Genomic DNA, 21,558 nt, shown 5'->3' with positions numbered 1-21,558 from the left:
CCTAGTAAGCAAATTGGTTGCGGAAGGGGTGGCAAGAGTATCAGAAAAAAGAACAGCAGCGGCGTATAGTGAGGAGATATAAAAAAGTGTCACATAAGGCAATGCGCTGTCCAAATCTTGGTGATCATCTGAAACGTACGCATAAAGCACCTCTGTCAGCGTCACAACTGAGCCCTCTTCTAAGTCTGTTTTTCCTCGACTGATAGGCCACCGTGAGCTTGTGTTCACTGGAACAGGAGCGACAACTTACGATAAAAAACTGCGAATTATATCGGTAAGCAGCAACCAGGATGACGTCGTGAAGCCGGAAGTGCGCAAGGTGACATCTGCAGCGCAGCTGGTTTGTAGAGAACTCGTGATGGCGTACCACGTCTGTCTTCAAATTGCCTGACTACGGCGCCTAGCAGACAAGGCCATGAAATCCAACAAGACGGGCAGGTGCCAACAGCCAACTTAGGCTGACAGTTGCGAAGACAAAGACGCATTCTTTATTGACAATCGTGAAAAACAACAAACAAGCAATAAAGAAACGAATGAAAATGACTGCAACGACAGGGCGATAAGCTTCACTTGTTGTTTATTTTACTCGTTGCTTCTTAATGGTTTCTGTGACCGCCAAACAAAACTATGACCTCCTTTTACCACTAAGGTCAGTCTGCACTTGCGCCTTGTCCTGCAGTGCACCCACGCTCCTTGCCGTTCAATTTCGTGCTTGCCGACAAAGATATCATTCGCCTTTCCTCTCTCGTTCCATAGTTTATTAGTGCCGTAATGTACGATCATCAATAGCCGAGTCTACTTTTTCTTTAACTCAGGGTGTCGCGACGCCTACATACTTCTCCCTTGACTTGGGGACAGAGTAAGCGCCGTTGGCAGAGACTCGAAGTAGCTAGCTCGTGCAGGTGGCCATTGCCACTAATTCACTCTTGCGGGTCCTTCTCAACATTTGTGCCCCTATGGTCGGTGACCCGCTATTGCAAATTGGAGCGCACCAACCGGACAGGATCTAGAATAATGTACGAAGACGAAAGCTGCGCTTTCTTCCACCCCACGAAGCAGCTATGGTGGCTCCGTGGCTTTGGCATTTTGCCGCTAAGCACGAGGTCATGGGTATAATTCCCGGCTGCCGCCGCCGCATTGTGACGGCGGCAAGAATGCAAAAAAAAAAAGGTCCTGTACTTAGATTTCCGGGCACGATAGAGAGCCCAACGGGACCAAAATTAGTTCCGTAGTCCTCCACTACGCCAGCTCTCGTAGCTGAAGTGTTGCTTTGGGACGCTAAACCCCGTCTGACAACCGATCGTACAGTTCCTGCCCCGTTACGGGCTGAGATTTGTAATATTATGGAACGCCAACCATCCCGGTTCCGTACTCTAGATGTGAGGGTATTGAGCTGAAGCGAATCGGGGGTGTTGCTAGGAGTTTGTTTTTGCAGCGCCTTGGAACTGAGCACCTCACGCTTACCCGCATATGGATTAGCGCACCCGTCGCATGAATCTACCACAAACGAGTCGTTGACCCGTGGTATGAATCTAGGCAAACAGGCGTAGGACAGCTCGAAGCTACGGTATGTGTAGTCTACGCTTCAACGTAGTAGATCATTTCTTTTCCGAAGGTGCGTAACGAATGACAAGGAAGCCTAGCGCAGTGATTCATGAACTCAAGAAGTCAAATAAGAGCGCCCCGCTCGTCGAAGTCGACATTGTAAGAATAGACCTTCTGCGTTCGTGTCAGTCTCTCTCGTCACCTACATACTTGGTGTGGAACTCCGGAGCCAAATCAAAGACATTTAAGCCCATATAATGTCGAGGCAGTGTTGTCCTCAAAATATGTCTCCTGCTATCCGAGGAACACTTATTCGCAGTCGTCTAGATATCTTCAATATCTTGAACACGATGCAATGAACTTGCAACAGCTGGATACGCAAAAGAATAAATTAAAAATATAACAGAAATAAACCACTTTATGACATCGCAATCGACTAGATCGGGCTACATTATATTTTATTCCTCGCCCGTTTCGCAACGGGCGGGTTTAAGAGTTGGAGCTATAAACAAGTCCTTGCGGGCGGACGCCTTCACTCCACTCCAGTATATACGTGTGAGCAGGAGAGTAAAAAAAAAGAAACAATCAGAAAAATAGAAGAATAAAAAAAAAATGCTATCGAGTCACGAACGGCCTGCGCACTGGCAGACGGATCAGGTATCAACGCGCTGTAAATCAAATCAAGCCGGCGGTGCTCCCGCAAGTTCCCAGCTATACGTAACGGGCGCTAGCGCGGCACAGCAGGCTCGCTCTAATACCCATAAATATCTCGCCGCGAGGGAGTTTCGCCGGATGTCTGCGCTTGAAATCGTCGTAGCGGCTGGCAACGCCTCACCCCACTGGACAAAACACGCGCGCGCGCACACGCACACAGACATAGAGGTAACACGTACATACGTGTAAGCAACGAACGCGCGCGCACACAAACGTCCACGTACACGAAAGGTGGCTTTATGTCTCCCTTTTCTTTTCCGTCTGTCCATCTTCTCCCCGTTTTCCCCATTTCTCGCTTCCTCGCCTTCGCGCCGCCACAACACTTCGAACGAGTCCCGCGGCCTCTTTTCTTCAGTTCCTTCCACCTCAAGACTGAGACAAACATAAAAACAAAAAAAAAATATCAGCGCAAAGCGAAGCAACGGCAAAGTAAAGATTAAAACACGATGGAAAAGGAACAAAAGAACGGGACGAGGAGCTGTGGGATCCGGAGCCAGCACGGACGCATGCGCAGCGAGAGGCGGCGGTTTGTGTTGCCCCTAGCAACGACCTGGACAAACAGCGGGACCGAAGCGCCACCATTCGCCACCACGGTTGCGGCCGCGGCTGGAATTAAAACAGTCCAATCCAGACTTCGGCCCGAGCGGCCCGCTCGACGCGCGCGCGCTCGCCGACACCTGTCTGGACCGAGGAATCGATTCGCCAACCTCCAGTTCTTATTTGATTTTCATTTATTTTTGTTTTTAAATCTTCGCTCGCACCCAGTGACTGTCTTTCGCCGCACCACTTGTGACTTCTCGTTCTTCGAGGCGGACGACAAAACGAAAGAAAAGTTTGTGAGTTTCTGAGCGCCCCGCCAAGTTCTCGGCACCATCTTTCACTTCGAGACATCGGCCTTCGCGTCGCTTCGTCAACGAGCCGAACACGCACGCACGAACACTGTCTCCGACTGCTTGTGCATCGTGCCGTGTCGAGCCGACCCCATCTTGCTTGCTCCCTCACTGACAAGTATTTCCCGATCTTCGGAAACGACTCCTCCGCAAAAATCCCGGCGGCTACGTGGAGTGAGCAAGGCGCGAAAAGAAAGTATCAACAGGTGGCATTGCGGCGCCCGAATTTCATCCAGGTTGTGTGGGACCTGGGGTGCGGGTGCGCGTTCTACCTGGTGCATTACGCCGTGTATCCGCACGTTCAGCCCCTGTTATCGTCACAACTGCCTTTCACGAGCTCTTTTCGTCATGAGAACAATGATCACTGCCATCTGAAAAAGAAAGAGTCCGAGAAAAGGCCACTCTTTAAGTGAGCGGGGCACCGATGGGACGTTAAAAAAGCAAACATCGGAGGGCACTGAATAAATGTTTTGCTCTGAGGTGGCGCTCTGGGGAGTGATTTCGACAGCGATACCGAGGCGACGCTAACAGTGCGCGAGTGAAGGGTTGCCAGCGACTGTGTGGTGCGACGCAGCTCGGCACTGGAACGTCGAAGGAGGAGAAACCTGTGGAGCTTTCCCGCCACGCTACGGCGCGGGCGCACTCCGCGTTCGCCACCGCTGTGCGGCTTACGAAAGCGCAGTCATCAGCAGAAAGGGGGCTTCCCCGCAGCACTCGGACGGTGAGTTGTTCGTGTCTCTCTATGTTTGCCTCTGCGACGCAGAGACGAGAAAGGTCGGCGAGAATCCCCCCGATGTCAAGGGCAGCTGGCCCCGATGCACTCAAGCGCGTGTGCTCCAGTTTCTTGCTCTTACTTCCGAGTTTATTTCAAGTTCATTCATCGCAGTACATGTGCATGGTGTGCGTGCGCAATTAGTTAAAAAAATGAAGGAGAAGCCGAAAGCTTAGACTCACGCAATGTTCCTAGGGCCTGAAAGACGCTAAAGAAAAACAAAGTGCCGTTAAGTAGCTTACACTACTAGGTCGCTTGGTGCAAAAGGCGAAAGGCGCCTCAGTCATTGCGCGTGAGAGCCTATAGTAATGCTGAAGTAGCGGACATTAAGGCGCATTTTAGAAGCAGATGTTGCCAGACTCGTACAGGGCAGTGCACCGTAAAAACTCTAACACAAAACATGTTTGCCCACTCATTTGTCAACGTGTTTTTCGGAAAAGAAAAGGCGAGGCCCCTGCGGATATGCAGTGAAATCGGTGAAACACTTTCTTTCAGTGACTACTTGAATTTTACAGCGTATGGCGTTGTGTCGCTTGCGCTTGGCAATATCAGTGTACTCTTAAAATCAGGTACGACTGCGAATTCTCAGTGAGCACGGCGAAGCGTTTACTGTCTACGGTTATGATTAAAGGGCAGTAAAATAAAATAAAGTCACGCAAAAGATGACTTATGAATCTGCACGAGTGACCTGCACAGGGAGGCCATTAGTATTCTTTCCTTGCATATGCCTCGCTAGCAAGAAATCTTTAGGAAAACAGAAATAAAAGCAAAGCATTCGAGTCAAGAAATCTTAAAACGAGTGCTAAAACGTTTCTTTTTTTTTCATACCTAATCATTTTATAGTAAAAGCTTGATACCAAAAAAGTAATAAATAAATAAACTGTTTAGAAAGGGGAATTAAGAAAAGGCCGGGAGCATTAACCAGACGAACGTCCGGTTGGCAACCCTGCACGAAGTAGAGTGGACGAAGAATTAAACGAAATGAGAATGCGAAAGAAGAAATAGTTCCCGCTCACAGTAGCAGACACGGGGTTTCTTCTCAAGGCCATCTATTTCAGGAAAGTTATTAAGCTGTCTAGGAGGAGGAGGAGGAGGAGGAGGAAATAAAGAGAGAAAGCAGGAATGTTAACCAGAAGTGCGTCTGGTTGGCTACCCTACTCTGGAGGACGGGAAAGAGGGAATAGAAAGATGAGATAGAGAGAGGGAGGGGACGGGGAGGTAAAGCCGCGGTGAGCTCGCGGCTTTTTGTCTAGGTGGATAGGTGAAGCCATGCACCCAAGATGTTTGCCTCTGTAAAGGTTCGGTCGTCCAATTGGCGGAGCGCCCCGATTGCAGCTGACTAAGGCGTATGCTGGTTGTCTTTTCAGTTGCTGCATCACTATTTTGCCTCATTTATTATAGCTACTTTTTGACTGTACGATTGTCCTTGACAAAAAAAAAGGTAAGTGCATGGAAGAGCGACAAATGTTTAACACACGGGTATTTTTCTGCTAGCGCACCTCCTATTTTGTGGTAGGCGTTGCTGCGCTTCTGTGGAGTGGTACGCCCATGCAGTTTCTGTATGAAGAGTCGATGGCACTCGCAAAAGGTTTGCAATGTAGAATATATTCAAGTTTCTTTTTAAACCTTGCCTCCTGAAAATGGCGTTCCATCCTATCTGTTACAAGGGGACATAAGCGAGTCTCAAATTTAGTATTTTCGGAACAACGTGCAGAAAATTACGGAAGTTCAAAGTCCTAACGTGCCCCTTTCGTTCCCAATATTTTGCCGGGTTATTAAGCACAGTCTTTCGTATAGCTTTCTCCACTATCGCGAACAATGACACAAAAAAAGAAAGTCCGAATGTGTTAGCCATGTGACTTGGAGCGACTACTTCTCTGCCTTTTATCGAACATTCTCTTCGTCTGGAAGGACCGGCGAATCAAAAGTTTGTCTTTATTGTAAAATGAGTGTTATTACGACGCACAAAAAGTGTTGATTTTCAACGTATACTGCTCCTGGAGGTTTCTCTGTTTCGTCGGTGGACTTACGCATCAGCATGTGCTCAGGCGCAAAATTGTGCCGTTCTCGTTCCCATTAGCAGTCACGCAACTCGTACAAAAATTACAGACACCCCTCGTTCCTTCTTCACCGCGCTCTCTAGTTAGCCGCACACACGTGGAACGCCACAGTTCCGTTCGAACGCACTACTGGTGGACTATGCCCCTAACTGCCCAAAATATTTTGCAGTCCATCGGCTTTCCTTATAAATTTTCAAACTGTCAACCAATGTAACAATGACAGTGGTCACATATCGACAGCTGCTAAATGCCGAGTCTATTACGCGCCGACTCTCTGTTTCCCAGACTGTATTCACTGTGACGAACGCATTGCCAGAAATAAGTTACAAAGTAATATGTCACAGTTCTCACTCCTTAATACTTCTTTCTTTAAAGTAAAAAAAAATAATTACATTTAAACTAGATTGTAGGGTTTGGACACCATAGTGGATGTCTGAGAAATAATTTTTACCACCTGGAGTTCTTTGACGTGCAAGATAGACATTCGTTCTTGTATTCCGCCTCCAACGTAATGAAGCCATCGCGCATCGAATCGAGCAGATAGCCGTACTTATACTAGAAGCAGCGTGGTGGGTAACCAAACCTAATATCTCTGGAAGTATAGATGTACAGACCGCCATGAATATTCACATTTGCCTTCGTATTTATGTTTAGAGATCCGATAAATGTACAAGCATAACAGTAGACGTAAACAACCTCGCCGAATTGACATCGTGGTAACTTCGAGCATGCAGGAGTAGCGAACAGGAAAATCGCACCCCCTTAGACCCTTTGACGTTTTCAGCGAGAGGAGCAAGTTCTCTCCTTCGATCGGTTGGCCTTGCCAGTCATGCAGGCATAGCCGCAGTTATGAAAAAACGAGTGTTTGCCTGCATCGTGATTTCAACAAGCACTGAATACAAGCATCTGCGCGTCCGTCCTTCGCGATAAAAATAATCGATTTCGATTTTCCACTGAACTGTGCAAGCGAAATAGAAGCATGACACGGGGTGAACAGGGCAGATCTCGAATGCGGCAACCCATATACAATATTTCAAGTAGCCACGTCTTCCATCTCAACGTGGTTTCTTTCTTTATTATTGTTATTAGCGTTGTTACGCTTTGTCTCTTATGCTACACCGGATTATTTATTGCGCTTAAACAAATTCAATTCAGTTAAACACACAATCATAATAGGCGATGTCTAAACATGCGGGCCATGATGCGTTTCGCGCTCTAAAATTACTTCTGGCCCAAACAAGCCGCAAAAGCACAAACTTCAAAATTTGTGTCTGTTACTCAGAAACTTTCGTCGCAGCGTGGATTCGGACACCACCTATTAAGCTTTAACACCATCGGAACGGTCTTCGAGCATCGAGACCTTCGTCTTGATGGTCAAGTTCGATTTCTTCGACATCTTCTTACACCGGCCACATAAGTCATCCATTTGCTCGATAGCTTTCCTCGTACCGCCTCCTTCTTTCAGAAGGTACACAACGCTTTCCTCTGTAGGCTGAGGCCCACTGTATAGCCGGACTTATTATGTAAGGCTAGAGACTATAATACGTTACGTGTAAGCAGGCCTATTACGCAAGTAAATACTGCGCAACAATAAAGAAATAGCGCTAGCTATCCCCGCGGAAACTACACAACTGGCAAAGATCTTATACCTCTCATTCTTTAAATGTGGATGAGCAATAACAAAATTCGCGCAATCGAGCGACAATAAAACGCCATGAGCATTCAAGAAAATGCATTTAGTTTAGTCTGTTCCGCGTGTAGATTCAACAACATGATATTAGTATAACACGAGCATGGAGTTCATCTACAGAACGAAGCGCCCAAAGACAAGGAATGTTCGAGGAGACCGTGCATTATTTTTATTTGTTCTTTCAAATGACATTGTGTCAGCGCGTGGGAGCTCAGTTGCAACTTTCTAACTTTGAATGTAGGGTTTCATTTCTTCATTAAAGGATTTGGCACTTGCTGGGATAGCGCCGGCAATCATGTGCTTTTCTACGTCATTGGTATTTTGGCTAAAGAACAATGCTTAGTGACACTAGCACAGGCTTTGTTTCCATGACAAGCACAAAGTACAGTGAGTACATAGAGTAACCCGTTGTCATAGACACACGGTAAACACATAGGCTGGAGGTGCGATGTATAGTGTAGTTTGCAACAGTATTGGATACGCGCGTGCTGCTTAAATATTCCTGTTAGCGGCAAATTACGTTCCCGCCTTTAAGCGATTCCGTTGAAACGTACAGAGAAGCGACCGTGGGAACATTCAATACGGACGCAAGTGAGGAAAGAATCGATGCGGACTCGCCTGCGTACACAAAGGCCTGCATACCAAATTGCTCACGCGCCTACTCTGCGAGCGGGTTCGTAGAAACGCGATACAGATCGAATCCTACACGCGGGTTTACCGGCGCGTCTCCCTGACTTTCATAGATGAACTCCGTCGTCGAGCACTCGTGGGCGGAAGGTGACCACGGCTGAGCTTCGAGCTTCACGGCACATAGTCGCGCATTCGCGATGTTGCCGAAGTGAGACCCCGCATCGGCAGTGTGCGCGGCTCTGTGGATGAACGCTGGAAAATTTGGTAATATATTTCGAAACATTATTTAGCGACCGAAGGCTCTATTTTTCGTGGTCGGAGCTTGACACTGATTTTTAACCTTTCCTGTAACTAGCGACAACATCATATCTCAGAATGTGGTCACGGTTTCCACCAGGGCATGTCCTTTGTAGAAAAAGAAAGACGCGGTTGGCTGGATCATATATATCGCAGACAAACAAGCGTGAAATCTGCCTACTTTATTCGGTTCTTTCGAAAGGGGAACTAGTGAAATGTATTGAAAAAAAATGTTTCATAAGCCAACGTTCTTCACAATTTGGGTTTGTCATTGAGTAACAGTTAAGGAGTTATTCGCATAAAGTCAATTAAGACAATAATTCCGAAAAATGTCCTTGAGTAAAATTGGCCCAGAAACTCCCCAATGTGTCCAAACTTGACGGTCACGGTGCTCTTCATAGTTGGCTCTAAGAATGCATTTCTATTTCGGGAACTTTGAGTATGGCTTGCAAGTGAGAACTGGAGGCTTTAGAAAAATGGCGCGCTGGTTTGGTGCATCACGTCTTAGACAGCGAGTTAAACATGGGGAGGTGTTCGCCACGTGGTGTTAAGCGCACACACTGACACACTCACGCACGTACGGGCACGTGCATAGATATACGCATACGCACGCAGTTGCTACCGCAGCAGCGTAAGGACATGGTCAAACCAGTACTATGCCTTCTGCCCGATTCGCATTCTAAGAGAGAGGGAATCGATGAAGAAAAAGAATGGAGGTTGCCTAGGCCGTTGCCTCCGAGATGACAACGGTGCACGTTTGCTCCGGCTTTTTCATTCTTATTGAGAGAGCGTAGCCAGACAATTGGGCGTGTCGAACAGCCGCCACCAGCGCAGATAGGCTAAGTAAAGCTGCACGTGCTCAGAAAATGTCTCGCATCATGCATATCACGTGGAAAAACAATCGCGTTGCCATGTTGAGCAGCATCTGACATTTCGGCCATGGAGCGGCATTCGTCCAGAATTGCTTTGCAAGCTCTCAGAGAGAGAGAGAAAGAGAGAGAGATGAAGAGGAAAGACAGGGAGGTTAACCAGATGTCAGTCTCCGGTTTGCTACCCTACACTGGGAATGGGAGATAGGGGTTAGAAAGATGACAGAGAGGAAAACGCTAAAAAAAAAGAACACGCACACATGGAGACACAAACACACAAAAGGCGTTCCAGTTAAAGACGTTCGCAAGGCCGGTAGTTCGCAGAAAGCGCAATAACACTTGCACGGCCTTCTTCTGTGACGTTAGGTCCCTTCGGTGGTGTAGAATTATTTTTTCCGATAGCGGTTGGTCATCCAGTTGGTCAAGTTTGTGGCGAAGGCATTCCCTCTGTGGACTGTACTGCGGGCAAGCGTACAAAATATGGTCAAGTGATTCATCATGGCCGCAGTGGTCACAGGTTGTGGTGTCGGTCATCCCTATGCGGAATGCATAGGTTTTGCTGAAGGCAACGCCCAACCACAGTGGATACAAGAGCGTGGCGTCTCCACGGCGAAGCTGTCATGGCGCTCGGAGACTTAATTTTGGATCAAAGGAGTACAGTCGAGTATTTCTTAAATGTGGCTCATTCCATTGCGACGTGGTGCACTGCCCAGCAAGCAGGCGGAGCTTCCGTGCTGCGTCAGTTCCAGAAAGTGGAATTGGTACGTGGTGCTCCTAAATATGGGCTGAGCGGGCAGATTGATCTGCCCGTTCATTGCCGATAATCCCGCAGTGACTTGAAAGCCATTGGAAGGTTATTTCATAGCCTGCATCACTTATGTGGTGTAACGTCGCTGTGATGTGAAATATTAGCTGCTCGTGCCGTGCGCGACGTAAAGGTGACAGTAGAGACGGCAGTGCCGTCTTCGAATCACAGAATACCATCATGTTCACTTTAGACTCTGTAAGGCGAAAGCCTTGAGTGGCTCATACCCCCGGTGGCCTTGAAAGAAACGCGTCGTCCAGGCCAATGGTGCAAAAACTATCCCGATTAGTAAGGGCTCATACTCCCCGAAGCAAGAAAAAAGTGCACTGGCTCATCCCTTTCGTAATGCAGAGGCTACAGGCACCCTGCAAAGTAAAGCGTACAGTGCATGCATTCATTGGTATCACGCCTACAACGTAGAGAAACGCGGCGTACAGTCAAGTAGTAGAAAAAACAACAACAGAAAGACGACGTGACCGTCTCTACGGTTCATGCCCTCTTAAGCAGTCAAAAATGCAATGGCTCCTACCCCCGTAAGTGAGGCTGCAAGCGCTCAGCAAAGTGGAGCGTACAGGGCGTGCATTCATTGATATCGCCCATGCATACAACACATAGAACAGCATACGTTACTCGCCTGCCGAGAGGACTCAACGCAAAGTCGAAGAGAAACGTCGTTGACTCGAGTCTGACCTAGCTATAAGAGCGCGCGAAGCCGCAGCTAAGCGTCGAAAACAAGCCGAAGAAGCCGAACTGCCAAATCAGCGACGCGACGATGCGAGACGGCGCATTCCCAAGTGTGCAGCAGGCTTTCGCCTTCGCGTGTTGCAGGTGTGCAACACGCTGCCGAAGGCTATCTTCCTGCACTCAGTCTATACGTCCAATTTTCAAGCTGGAAATAGTAATGCGAGCTCGGCACAAAAATTATCTCTTCTTTCGAGGAGAACCCGTAACGGCGATAAACATGTATACGCACACTTGCACAGATCGTAGGCGAAAAGACGGAAAAGGGCAGATTTAATAAAGCCTTGGCTTTTTCTCAATCTTGAATTTCTTTCTACGAGATATTATGGCTTTCTGAATTAATAACGTGAAAAATCAGTTATGTAGACCTACCGACTTGACGCCTGTCACCAGAATTAAAGTGTATCTCAATCATTAAGTTGTCTTGGCGGCTATAAATTCTCACAAATCACACAAAGGAACAGGTACGTATTACCTCCTCGACCAGTTCCAGCCACAAGAGTGATGTACCACCCCTTTTCCTTTTTTTCATTTCTTTTTCGGAACTACTTTCACATTTACCTTTTTCTGCTTTCGATAGCTTCTGTGCGCACCTGTTTTACGCTTTGTAATCGCGGTGTATATATATATATATATATATATATATATATATATATATATATATATATATATATATATATATATATATATATATATATATCATTCGCCCGGAGGTCAATAATCCGCGGGAGGTGAAATTATATTATACATAAAAGTATTATTACAAATGTATATCCCTACACAGAAAGGCTGTCACACACACCGACATCCACACACAAATTATGGGGTTACATGCCCCGAAACCGTGATCTCATTAGGTGCACGCCGTAGCAGTGGACTCCGGACTATATATTCATTACCTGTGGTTCTTCAACGCGCCCCTGAATCCAAGTACACTAGCTTTCTCGCATTTCGCTTCTATCGAAATGTGGCCACCGTGACCGAACCCGTGACCTCCAGCTGAGCAGAGTTCTGCCATAGTATAGCGCGGGGGACTGCAATGACTGCTACGAGGATGGCATGCATGTTTTCCTGTCGTTTGCTAGTGCTAGTCGTGGGCTACTACAGTCTTTGAATTGCGCCGGCCTGGGCGACCGTTTTACAGCGAAGATGTTTATGCGGACCCTCTGCCGTTGTTGGAAAGGGGTTGGAGTGACCCCTTTCCCCCTGTGAGAATGTTCTTATACGCGAAACTTATACGGTGTACACACGGTGCATTTTCGGCGATCGAGCTAGATCGGCATCGAATTTATCGACGATTGATTGCACCCTGCCGCGAAAGAAACAAATGTTATGCTGGCGATTTGCGGCCAACGAACAGTGCCCAGAGATTAAAACGCGATATTAAGAGCGCGTAGCTGCCGGTACTTCTTGCGCCAGCAAGAAGTACCGGCAACCACGTCTATCGTCAAACCAATCCAACCAGTCGTCATAACGATTGCAGCGCCCGTATCTCCAGTGATGGGCCTTGCGTCCAATATATGGAGCTTTGGATTAGTGCTGCCGCACATTCCAGCCCAGCTGCAACTATGAGAAGACCACGAGTAGTGCATACTTCTGAGGAAGAAGCTGCCTACCGCGAGCGTCAGCGAAAGTTGGCTCGTGAACGGGCTCATCGTCGTTTGATGTCTCGATGTTGCTCAATATACGGAGCTTTGGATTAGTGCTACAGCATATTCCAGCCCAGCTACAACTATGGGAACACCACGAGTAGTGCATACTCCTGAGAATGAAGCTGCTTACCGCAAGCGTCAGCGAGAGTGGGCTTGTGAACGGGCTCATCGTCGTTTGATGTCTCGATGTTGCCCAATATACGGAGCTCTGGATTAGTGCTTCCGCAAATTCCAGCGCAGCTGTGATTACGGGAAGACGAAGAGTAGTGCATACTCCTGAGGATGAAGCTGTCTACCGTGAGCGTCAGCGAGAGTTGCCTCGTGAACGGGCTCATCGTCGTTTGATGTCGCGCTCTTGCTCCCTACACGGAGCTTTGGATTCGTGCTTCCACACATTTCAGCCCAGCTACAACTGTGAGAAGACCACGGGTTGGAGCAACTTGTACGCGAAGGAAAAGCATGGCAAAAGACAGACACAAACCTCACGCGCAAGAAGAAAGCAAGAAAGAAAAAACGTTGGAAGAACCGCAAAAAAAAAGCACTCCTAAAGCATGCTCACCACGCGAAGCACGCGAAAGCGAAAATGAGATGAAAGAATGGTGAAACAAAAGATTTACAATATAGACTGTTTGCGAAGTTTGACTTGCATAGTGTAACACTCGGTGTAATTAACACAGCTTCGCTGTTCGACCGTATTCAATGACTGGAAGGGGCGGTGATTCTTTTTCTTTTTTCAATTCTGTCATTAGTTCTCCGTGAAAGGACGACGGTTCTGTCTATACCGCATAAAGGCCACCGCCTTCTTCACCCCGAACACACGCGACCACACGTTGGGTGTAGTGCGTGGACAGGTACTACATTTTATTTGTGCGACGCCAGCTGCCCACGGCGATACCGACCGTTGCAGCTGCCACTGTCAGGCTGCGCGTACCATTTATTGGTAGAGTTGTGTTCCCGAACCTTTTCTTTTATTTTTTCCTGGAAGCGGCGTCGAGAGGGCGAGCGTCTGATTCAGCTTTTTCCGGGAAAGTACCCGGGCCGACGCTGTGCGATGGTCATACAGTGGCGCAGCCGCACCGTCGTTGCCCTGTATCGCCAACAATTGGAGGGGGGGGGGGGAGGGGGGGGAGGTTTCTAATCACTGATGGCAGTCCACAGAGAATTACTTCCGCAACTTCAGCAAATTTGGTGGCCGCGTCTGTTGCAGGTATCGTCATCACGCATGTGATAATCATGTTTCTTTTCCAGAAGCCGCCAGGAGAAACGCAGAAACGCAATGGTTATATATATATATATATAGATATATATATATATATATATATATATATATATATATATATATATATATATATAGAAGACCACGGGGTGGAGCAACTTATATATATATATATATATATATATATATAATTTTTTTAGTACCTTTTAAGGGCCCGTTCTGAGATTACATAAGGGGGGGACGAAAAAGGTCCAGCGCGTAAGTAGAATGCGTAAATATCAATTAATATCGGAAAATATTAGGAATAATAAAAAAAATATCTAGACGTCGAGCAGAAACAAAACAAACAGAAAAAAAGAAAAGAAAGAAAGGAAAGAGAAGCGGAGTTTATACAATATTTGTTAGCGTGAAAAACGCATAAGGACTTAAAACACGATGGAGACGACTAGTGCCAATCAGAACGCGAGTTTAAAGATACAATCGAATAATGATTTAGGTAAACAACCTACAGAAATAGATATAAGATAAAATGGAATGAATGTTGTACTAAGCACATGAAATACCAAGCACATAAGAACCCTGTTTAAGCAAGTATTCAAGCATATGTAGGTTCGGACAGGTTGGTACACTCTGAAAAGGTTAGCAGTGCTGCATGAAATGATGAGCATTCCGTAAGCGAGATAATGTTTGAAGGTAGCGAGTTCCATTCGGCAATGGATAAAACAAGAGGCGAATTTTGATAAGCGTTAGTCCTGGCAAATATAGGTTTTACTTTATGAACATGGTCTGCACGGATCGAGATGTGGGGAGAGGGAAAAATATGGGCTCGAGCGAATGTAATGTATATGCATATCTCCTTATAGGAATCGACACTGACTTTGAGTCTACGACACGTGACCCACCGTACCGCGTAGTGTAAGGTAACAAGGCAACCTTTCTGATCGTTGTCTGTCTGTGTGTCTGTCTATAGCTGTCTGTCTGCACTGCATAGAATTGTCAAGATAGACTGCAGATCCGCTATCTGTATAGCGCCGTCCTGGCGAGATTCCCGAAACGCCTTCTAGATTGCTGATGTACGAGGGCGGACGTTCGCATTCTCCCTATACAGACGAACCGAGCTCAAGCTTTGCTGACATTGCTGGCACGATTACCGGTCCCGGTGGCCTCTTCTCGTTGGGAAGCGGAATGCGAAAACGACATCGGTGTGTGAGATATCGATGCGGTGTCTAGCTGGAGTCCAAATTGTAGGACTCGGGAAGTGGCTTTAGCTCTGGACTAGCTTCCTTCCTGTCGTAACACTGGATAATTGCAGTCGCAACGTGGCGTTCTATTAGAACGATTTTGTGCGCCCGGTCGGTCTAATACTGTTCATGGTTCCTTCATGTGTTTATCCTACAATCAGCACCACATTAGACTAATGAAGCATCATTTGACACGTACACTGTTTATTTGTCCAAATAACACTAGAATTCATGTCAAGTCACGTACGAAAAACGCGAAGTTCCAAGTTAGGAATTACTGACTGAAAACTTCCTTGGCTTAGTAAAAGCGACGAACTCTAATGGCTCATTTATTGATTAAGCATTGCGTTTATTTTGCTAGAAATTATGTTAACACCCAAAAAGCATTAGCGCCGCTGCCGTGGCACCACTGCAATCATGCTGTAGCGGTACAGACGGCACATGCTGCGCATACGCGCAATGTATTGGAAGTCGCGTTATCTTCTGCGGGTGCGAAAGTGAGGGTGAGCCGTGCGAGGGCGATAAGTTAAGGAAGACTTGTGACTGGGTTCATAAGTGGAGGCACCGACATGGTCTGCTCAACGGACCATTTGCAAGAATTTTGGGCGCCTGCGCCAGAAAGTGTTGTTACGTCTTAACACCACAAATGCGTTACTTCGTCGTTTTCCAAGAGGCAAACATCCCCCAATCCACAGCGCCTATCCAGACGTCAACGCAGCGGGGACACCGACTCTTGACGGCTCCACAAAAGGTCACCACTTCACTCTTACCTGACAGCCTGAGCTAAGCATGAAAGCGGGGGGGGGGGGGGGGCATCCAATACTACCGAACAACAAGGGTGACCTGGGATTCGTAGGTTGCTATCCTGCCCCATATAACATACCATCGGGCTTCGGAGGCGGGGTTATTACGGAGTGTTGCGAGCATGGGCGTGGTATCGCAATGCATTCGACTATTGGGATTTGCTGCTGGGCAATCTTCAGATTTCCTAGTCGACTTGCCTAGGGAAGAGGACGCTATTAAAAGAGGATGCTTTTCGAGCAGTGAGACACTACGACGCGTGTTCATTCATTGCCTCGAAAATGGCGCCGGAGAAACGTCTGAAAGCGCGCGCTTTCTTCTTGGATTGAAAAAACAACAAAATGGAAAAGCGCGCGGTGTCACGTGATGGCGGTAAGTACAATCGTAAAGGGGAGATGGACGATGGTAGTCACTGGTAAAGGAAGAAGGCGAAGAAGCCGCGTGGCGGCGGCAAAGTTCACAGGGTGGCGCTAATTTTGAACATTGAGGGACTTCACGAATCCCGGTCGGCGCCGCCGCGGCAGCGTTGCAAGGTTTGTGTGTATGGCACGTGCTGTGCTTGCTTTCCTATGCTACAAAATAGCAGGTGCTGAGCTGTGGAGGTCGGTTGCTGGGCTGTGATAGTATGAACATTACAATCGTCCATAGCCTGAAGAAAGTGCTTGGAGCTGGCATGTCAGCAGCGTGCTGGCCGCGTATGCAGAAGGAGCACCTAAACCCGCGCCAGCAAAATGGCTTCAAAGCGTGCGCTCAGCGTCGAGGACACGCAGGTCCGAAAGAAGCGTCGCGCGTAAAAGGAGCGTCTTCGCTACGCAGCGAAACGTGGTGCAGATAGCGAATGTATGTAGACAATGTATACATACAGTTATATTAACTGAATTACGCACAGCCTCATACTTCAATTAACGTTTAACACTTCTGCCACGACGAGATGTGCCATGTGAGGCAACGACAAGGCTCAACCCTCTCAGACATTATGAACAATGACGCTCAAACGCCTCAAGCAAACACGTCTCCCTGTGTCTTGTGTGGACTACGCAGACAAAAAGCAGTGGTGCACGTAGAGTAACGTTTCACATCAACTCGCCGCTCTTGTATTGTAATAAGCGCTGAATTATTACCCATTCGCCGCCAACATTGCCGTTAATTATCGTCAGTCAAAGCAAACAGCATATAAAGCTTCGCTTACATCGATTCCTACAGGGCGTGGGATCCGCCGATCTTTGTTAAACTTAAAACAGCCTAAGCGCCCAAGCAGTGGTGAAAAGTGAGCGCTCTAGGTCAAGTTATCGCTATCTCGTTAAACGCAAGTCGCTCAGCCCAGTTCAGCAGGTGGAAAAGCGGTCAAATATCGCCAACAGTGTAACGGGTATGTGCCTTGTTTTCCAACCAGATTTTCAATTTCGGCCGATCTGCCGCTTGGTTTCAAGTGTTTTCATTCACACGCAACAGTCTTCTCAGTTCAAACAGTCACATCAAATTTGCCTTATTGCATACGTAATCGCTACTGAACATATTCGAAAAGGTACATGCATATATGGAAGCTCAAGCTTCGTCATAACTATGTTTTACTTTTTTTTTCTTTTTTGCAGAGAGCAGACTACTGCAGGCAATTGAACAACAATTTCACTTAATAAGGCTTGGATACGACAAAGTAATTAAAAAGGGCTTTTGAGGATACCTTACATCATGAAATTTGAAATACGGCAACTGCGGGTGTGAGGTAACACATGACGCCTGAAGTTAAGTGGATTTTCCACACCTTCGTGATCGCGAATGTCACTGACTGTCCCAGTTCTTACGCTTATAAGCATACACCGCAGCTCTGTTAAAGAGCTCTTCATGCTTCAAACCGAAGTTGTGCGTTTGTTTCCAACCAGCGAAAAAAAAATTTACTCATTCTCTATACGACTTTCGCTGCCTATTATTTTTTTATCCATATTAAGCAGCTTTATGGAGAATTTGATTCTCTTGAGTAATTGTTCCTGCAGTTAAATAGAAGAGAGGTACATTTTCTCAGTGATTTTCCGTATCTCATTGTCGGTTTTCTTCATGTGGTTTTACTAAACATGTTTAAAAACACTATAAAACAACAGAATAGCTAACTAGTGGGTACTGCATAACATGAGGTATAGCGATCAAGGGCATGCAGGACGACAGAGAAGCGCTACGTATTCGTTTCTTTTGTCGTCCCGCGTGCCCTTTTGCACTATACCTCATGTTATAAAAATTTTTTCTCAGGTTCCCTGATTCTTCTCACACGTCGTCTCAATAAAAAAAAATGCTTTGTTTATGCCAAGGCATGCTACCACAGATTTCACTAGTGCATGGAAACACCTCCGCGCGGGTCGTTAAATGTGCCGAATGCATCGGATGACTGTCAGAGTTAGCGGTCGCGCGTTTGCCCACAAGTGGTTACACAGGCTGCGCCAAACGAGCGCACGGTGTTGGAATCTCAGCGCTGACTCCCGTTATTGCAATCGCACCGCTAGCACGAGTTGTTGGAATCTCAGCGCTGACGCCCGTTGTTGCAAATGGGTCGCAAGCCCCAAGGGTAGCGTTGGTCTGGCGGCCTGGGGCACAACTGGAAGCATCCGAAGGTCCCGGCAAAGCATGAGTCGACTGGTAACAGAACAACTTGTTTATTCTAACATCGCAAAAGAGCGGGCGGTCAGGTCGACCGAAGTGGAGAGACGGGAGAGCACGTTACTCAACAGAAGAAATCGGAGCCTCTCTCTTGGCGTCCGGGGGCAGCTGCTCTTATACTCTCGGAGTTGAGGGCAAGAGGAAGGCCTCGTGACGAGACCACTTGACGGCGGGCACGGACAGACTGAGAGACACGTTGAGACGAGTGTAGTGACGCATCCGCCAAGCTGGCGCCTGTCAGACCTCCTCGCTTCACACTTGGGGAGCTCCTCTCCCCGGCTGCCGCGCTTTGACAAGCGTGGGCACACACACACACACGCACACACGAAGACACGTGGCACTGAAACACGCCTGGACGCGCTTGGCGGGGAGGCTTTGCGGGAGCTCCGAACGGGCCAAAATGTCCGCCGCTTTGAACGAAGCCCCGGCGTCCGTTGCATCCGCGCCGGCTATACCGCGCGTCGTAGGCGAAACGTAACAACGGACAGTTCGGGAAATTTTATTGCAGCCTAGCGGCGCGGTCAGGAGCACTCCTCGTGTTTCCCCATCACTCCGTATGTAGAGGAACTACGTCGGGATTCAGGTGGTGTAATCATGCCGCCTGCGATGAAATTCACGCGGCTGCCTCTCCTCTTCCTGATGTCACGTGACAAGCGAGCCCTCCTCTCAGCTCCGCGATGCGCCCGCGCTTTCCCCGTCAAGGCGCGCTCTCTCAGTCCCCTCTCTCACCCTCTCCATATCCCATCACTCCCTCCCACATCTATTCTTCCTCCTCCTTCTCCTTCACTGCTGGTTGGTTAGGTAGACGACCCCAAACTTCATGGAAGAGAGAAAGAAAGCTATCAGCATTAACTGAAGAAAACGGTACAACAGCCAAGTGTGCACGGAAACTATTGTTTTTGTTTATTATATATGCTTATCAACTCGAAACAGACGTTAAAGTACAGCAACCCCATTAAAGTACAACGTTGTAGGCGATAAAATGCTTAGAAATACGTAGTGCAGGATCTTTTGCCTATCTTCCCGGTTACGCGGGTAAATATCGCGCTCGCACACCCCGACGAACTCATTAGCTGAATAGTTGTTTCTCATTCATTCGAAGCATTGTTCTTCTCAGTTTCGCCTTTGTTTCATTCGGGACCTACTAATCAAATATAGAATAGGATGATCGATCTTCTCGGAAAACTTTCACTTATAAAATAATGTCTTTAATACGAAACGAATTAGTCGATTGAGTCTACTCAACATAGTTATATAATATGAAGAACTGACAAAACATGTGAATTAAAAGAAAATAAAAATTGAAATGAGCCATTTGATAAGCATTTGACTCTATCGTCAATGGCAGAAAAAAAAAAGACTGCTAGTGCCCCTGAAGTTCTTCTTCGTTCTTATTTATTAGCTTTTGTTTTGTGTAGAATCTGCATCAGCACTGGAAAAACTAGACAGACACCTTTCGCGAGTCCGCTATTAAGAAACTATGCAAGATTGGCAATTAAATGCACAAATTTTCACAACCTTAACCTTGATAAATGTTTTGTTTTCGACGGTTGTCTTTCTTTCTCTTTTTATTATCATAATTTGATGGTGAGTACACGGGGGCTGGAAATTATTTCTCGTCCGATATGGTTAAATCAAGCTTTAGTGACCAATTTAAGCCACAGTTAGAAGGAGAAAAAAAAAAGACGGGTGGGAGAAAGAGTGAGGTGGGAGGGGGTGGGGCAAGGTGATGCATATGGGGTGCGAGAAACTTCCCGCTATTTGAAACTAGAGCGCTGAGCACATGAGGCGCTAAACTTGTTAAGGCCGGACACCTACTCCTCCAACGCTGCGCATCACATCTGGTCTTGAACGATGGACAGAGTAGAGGCGTTCCATTTCGGGGCGTCGAAACTCGTCGTCACGGTAGAACGCACCCCAGATAGCCGCTCTCTGCGAGAGGCGAAATGGCGGTCGCCGTGCTTAAAGAGAATTATATGTGCGCGCTCGGCGAAAATTGCGTTGCGGAATAACTTTGCGCCAGTCAGTGAAGCTACCTCATTATTCGATTACGCTGGCATATCTAGTTCAGTTGAGGCACCGACAGCGAAGGAAGGTTCTTGTCAAACCTTTTGCGATGAAAACTAAAAAGAAGGAAGGAAATGATTGAGAGAAGAAATAACGCGTCCGTAATGAAGCTTAGGTATACGCTTCCAGAGCCACGTGATGGAGACACTAGGAGATAATAGGAAATATTTAGGCGTCCCACTGGCAGGAGGATAATTAGAAATTACATTGCTGGATGCTGCCACATTGTAGTCGCTACACTGGATACATGCCACGAGAGGAGGAGACGAGATGTTAAACGAGAGACGGTTTCAGCGGAGTAAACAGTTTGCAGTTGTCACCATGCAAAAGGTAAATGTTCATTGAGATTGCTGTTGAACGATGTGAAATATAGCTAACAGCAAGCAAAGGGGTTTTAGTCCCAAAGCAACAAATTGGCTATGAGAAACGCCATAGTTGTAGTTACATAGAGAAATGGGAGGTGGAGGGAGGGCATGTTTTTTTTTAATTTCTACGAGCTGCCGCTTCTGAAAGTAATGAACCGTAGACAACTTGAATACATGGCAGGCAAAATGTGACGAAATTGTCCGACTTATTGCGAGTAGAAAAAGTCAAGTTGAAGCGAGGCGCAGGTACCTGTCGATATCATATGAGTGGAAGGCAAAAACAAAATATTAACCATAATAACATTGTAGCTGTGGAACATTTCCTAGAATCTCGCTAGCCCGCAGCTGTCTTTGTCGAAGATCAGTGAACAACAGACAAAACAGTTATTATGCTTCGACTTCCTAGCGTATCTACACTACAAACGAGGCAGTTCATCGACGACTCCCACCACTTGACTGAAAAGCTTAACCATTGAAAAATACAGACACGACTATTTCTCTGCAGCACATGTATTAGTTCTTCCAAGCGACTAATTGCACCATCTAAAACGCTTCAG

The 21,558-nt window shown here is 47.1% G+C and overlaps 1 protein-coding gene across 1 annotated transcript in view; it reads left to right on the top strand.

The window, feature by feature from the left end:
* The first annotated feature begins 740 nt into the window (after nt 1–740).
* The window catches only part of Elk (Eag-like K[+] channel), a 376,639-nt gene continuing 355,821 nt past the window's right edge, over nt 741–21,558 (top strand). The window contains exon 1 of the mRNA XM_055076908.2: nt 741–3,870. The gene's annotated coding sequence lies outside the window, so the exon portion shown is untranslated. The remainder of the gene's footprint in view (nt 3,871–21,558) is intronic.

The sequence above is a fragment of the Dermacentor andersoni genome, chromosome 2 (assembly GCF_023375885.2).
Source record: "Dermacentor andersoni chromosome 2, qqDerAnde1_hic_scaffold, whole genome shotgun sequence".
Taxonomy (NCBI): domain Eukaryota; kingdom Metazoa; phylum Arthropoda; class Arachnida; order Ixodida; family Ixodidae; genus Dermacentor; species Dermacentor andersoni.
This window is presented reverse-complemented; position numbering and strand designations above follow the sequence as displayed.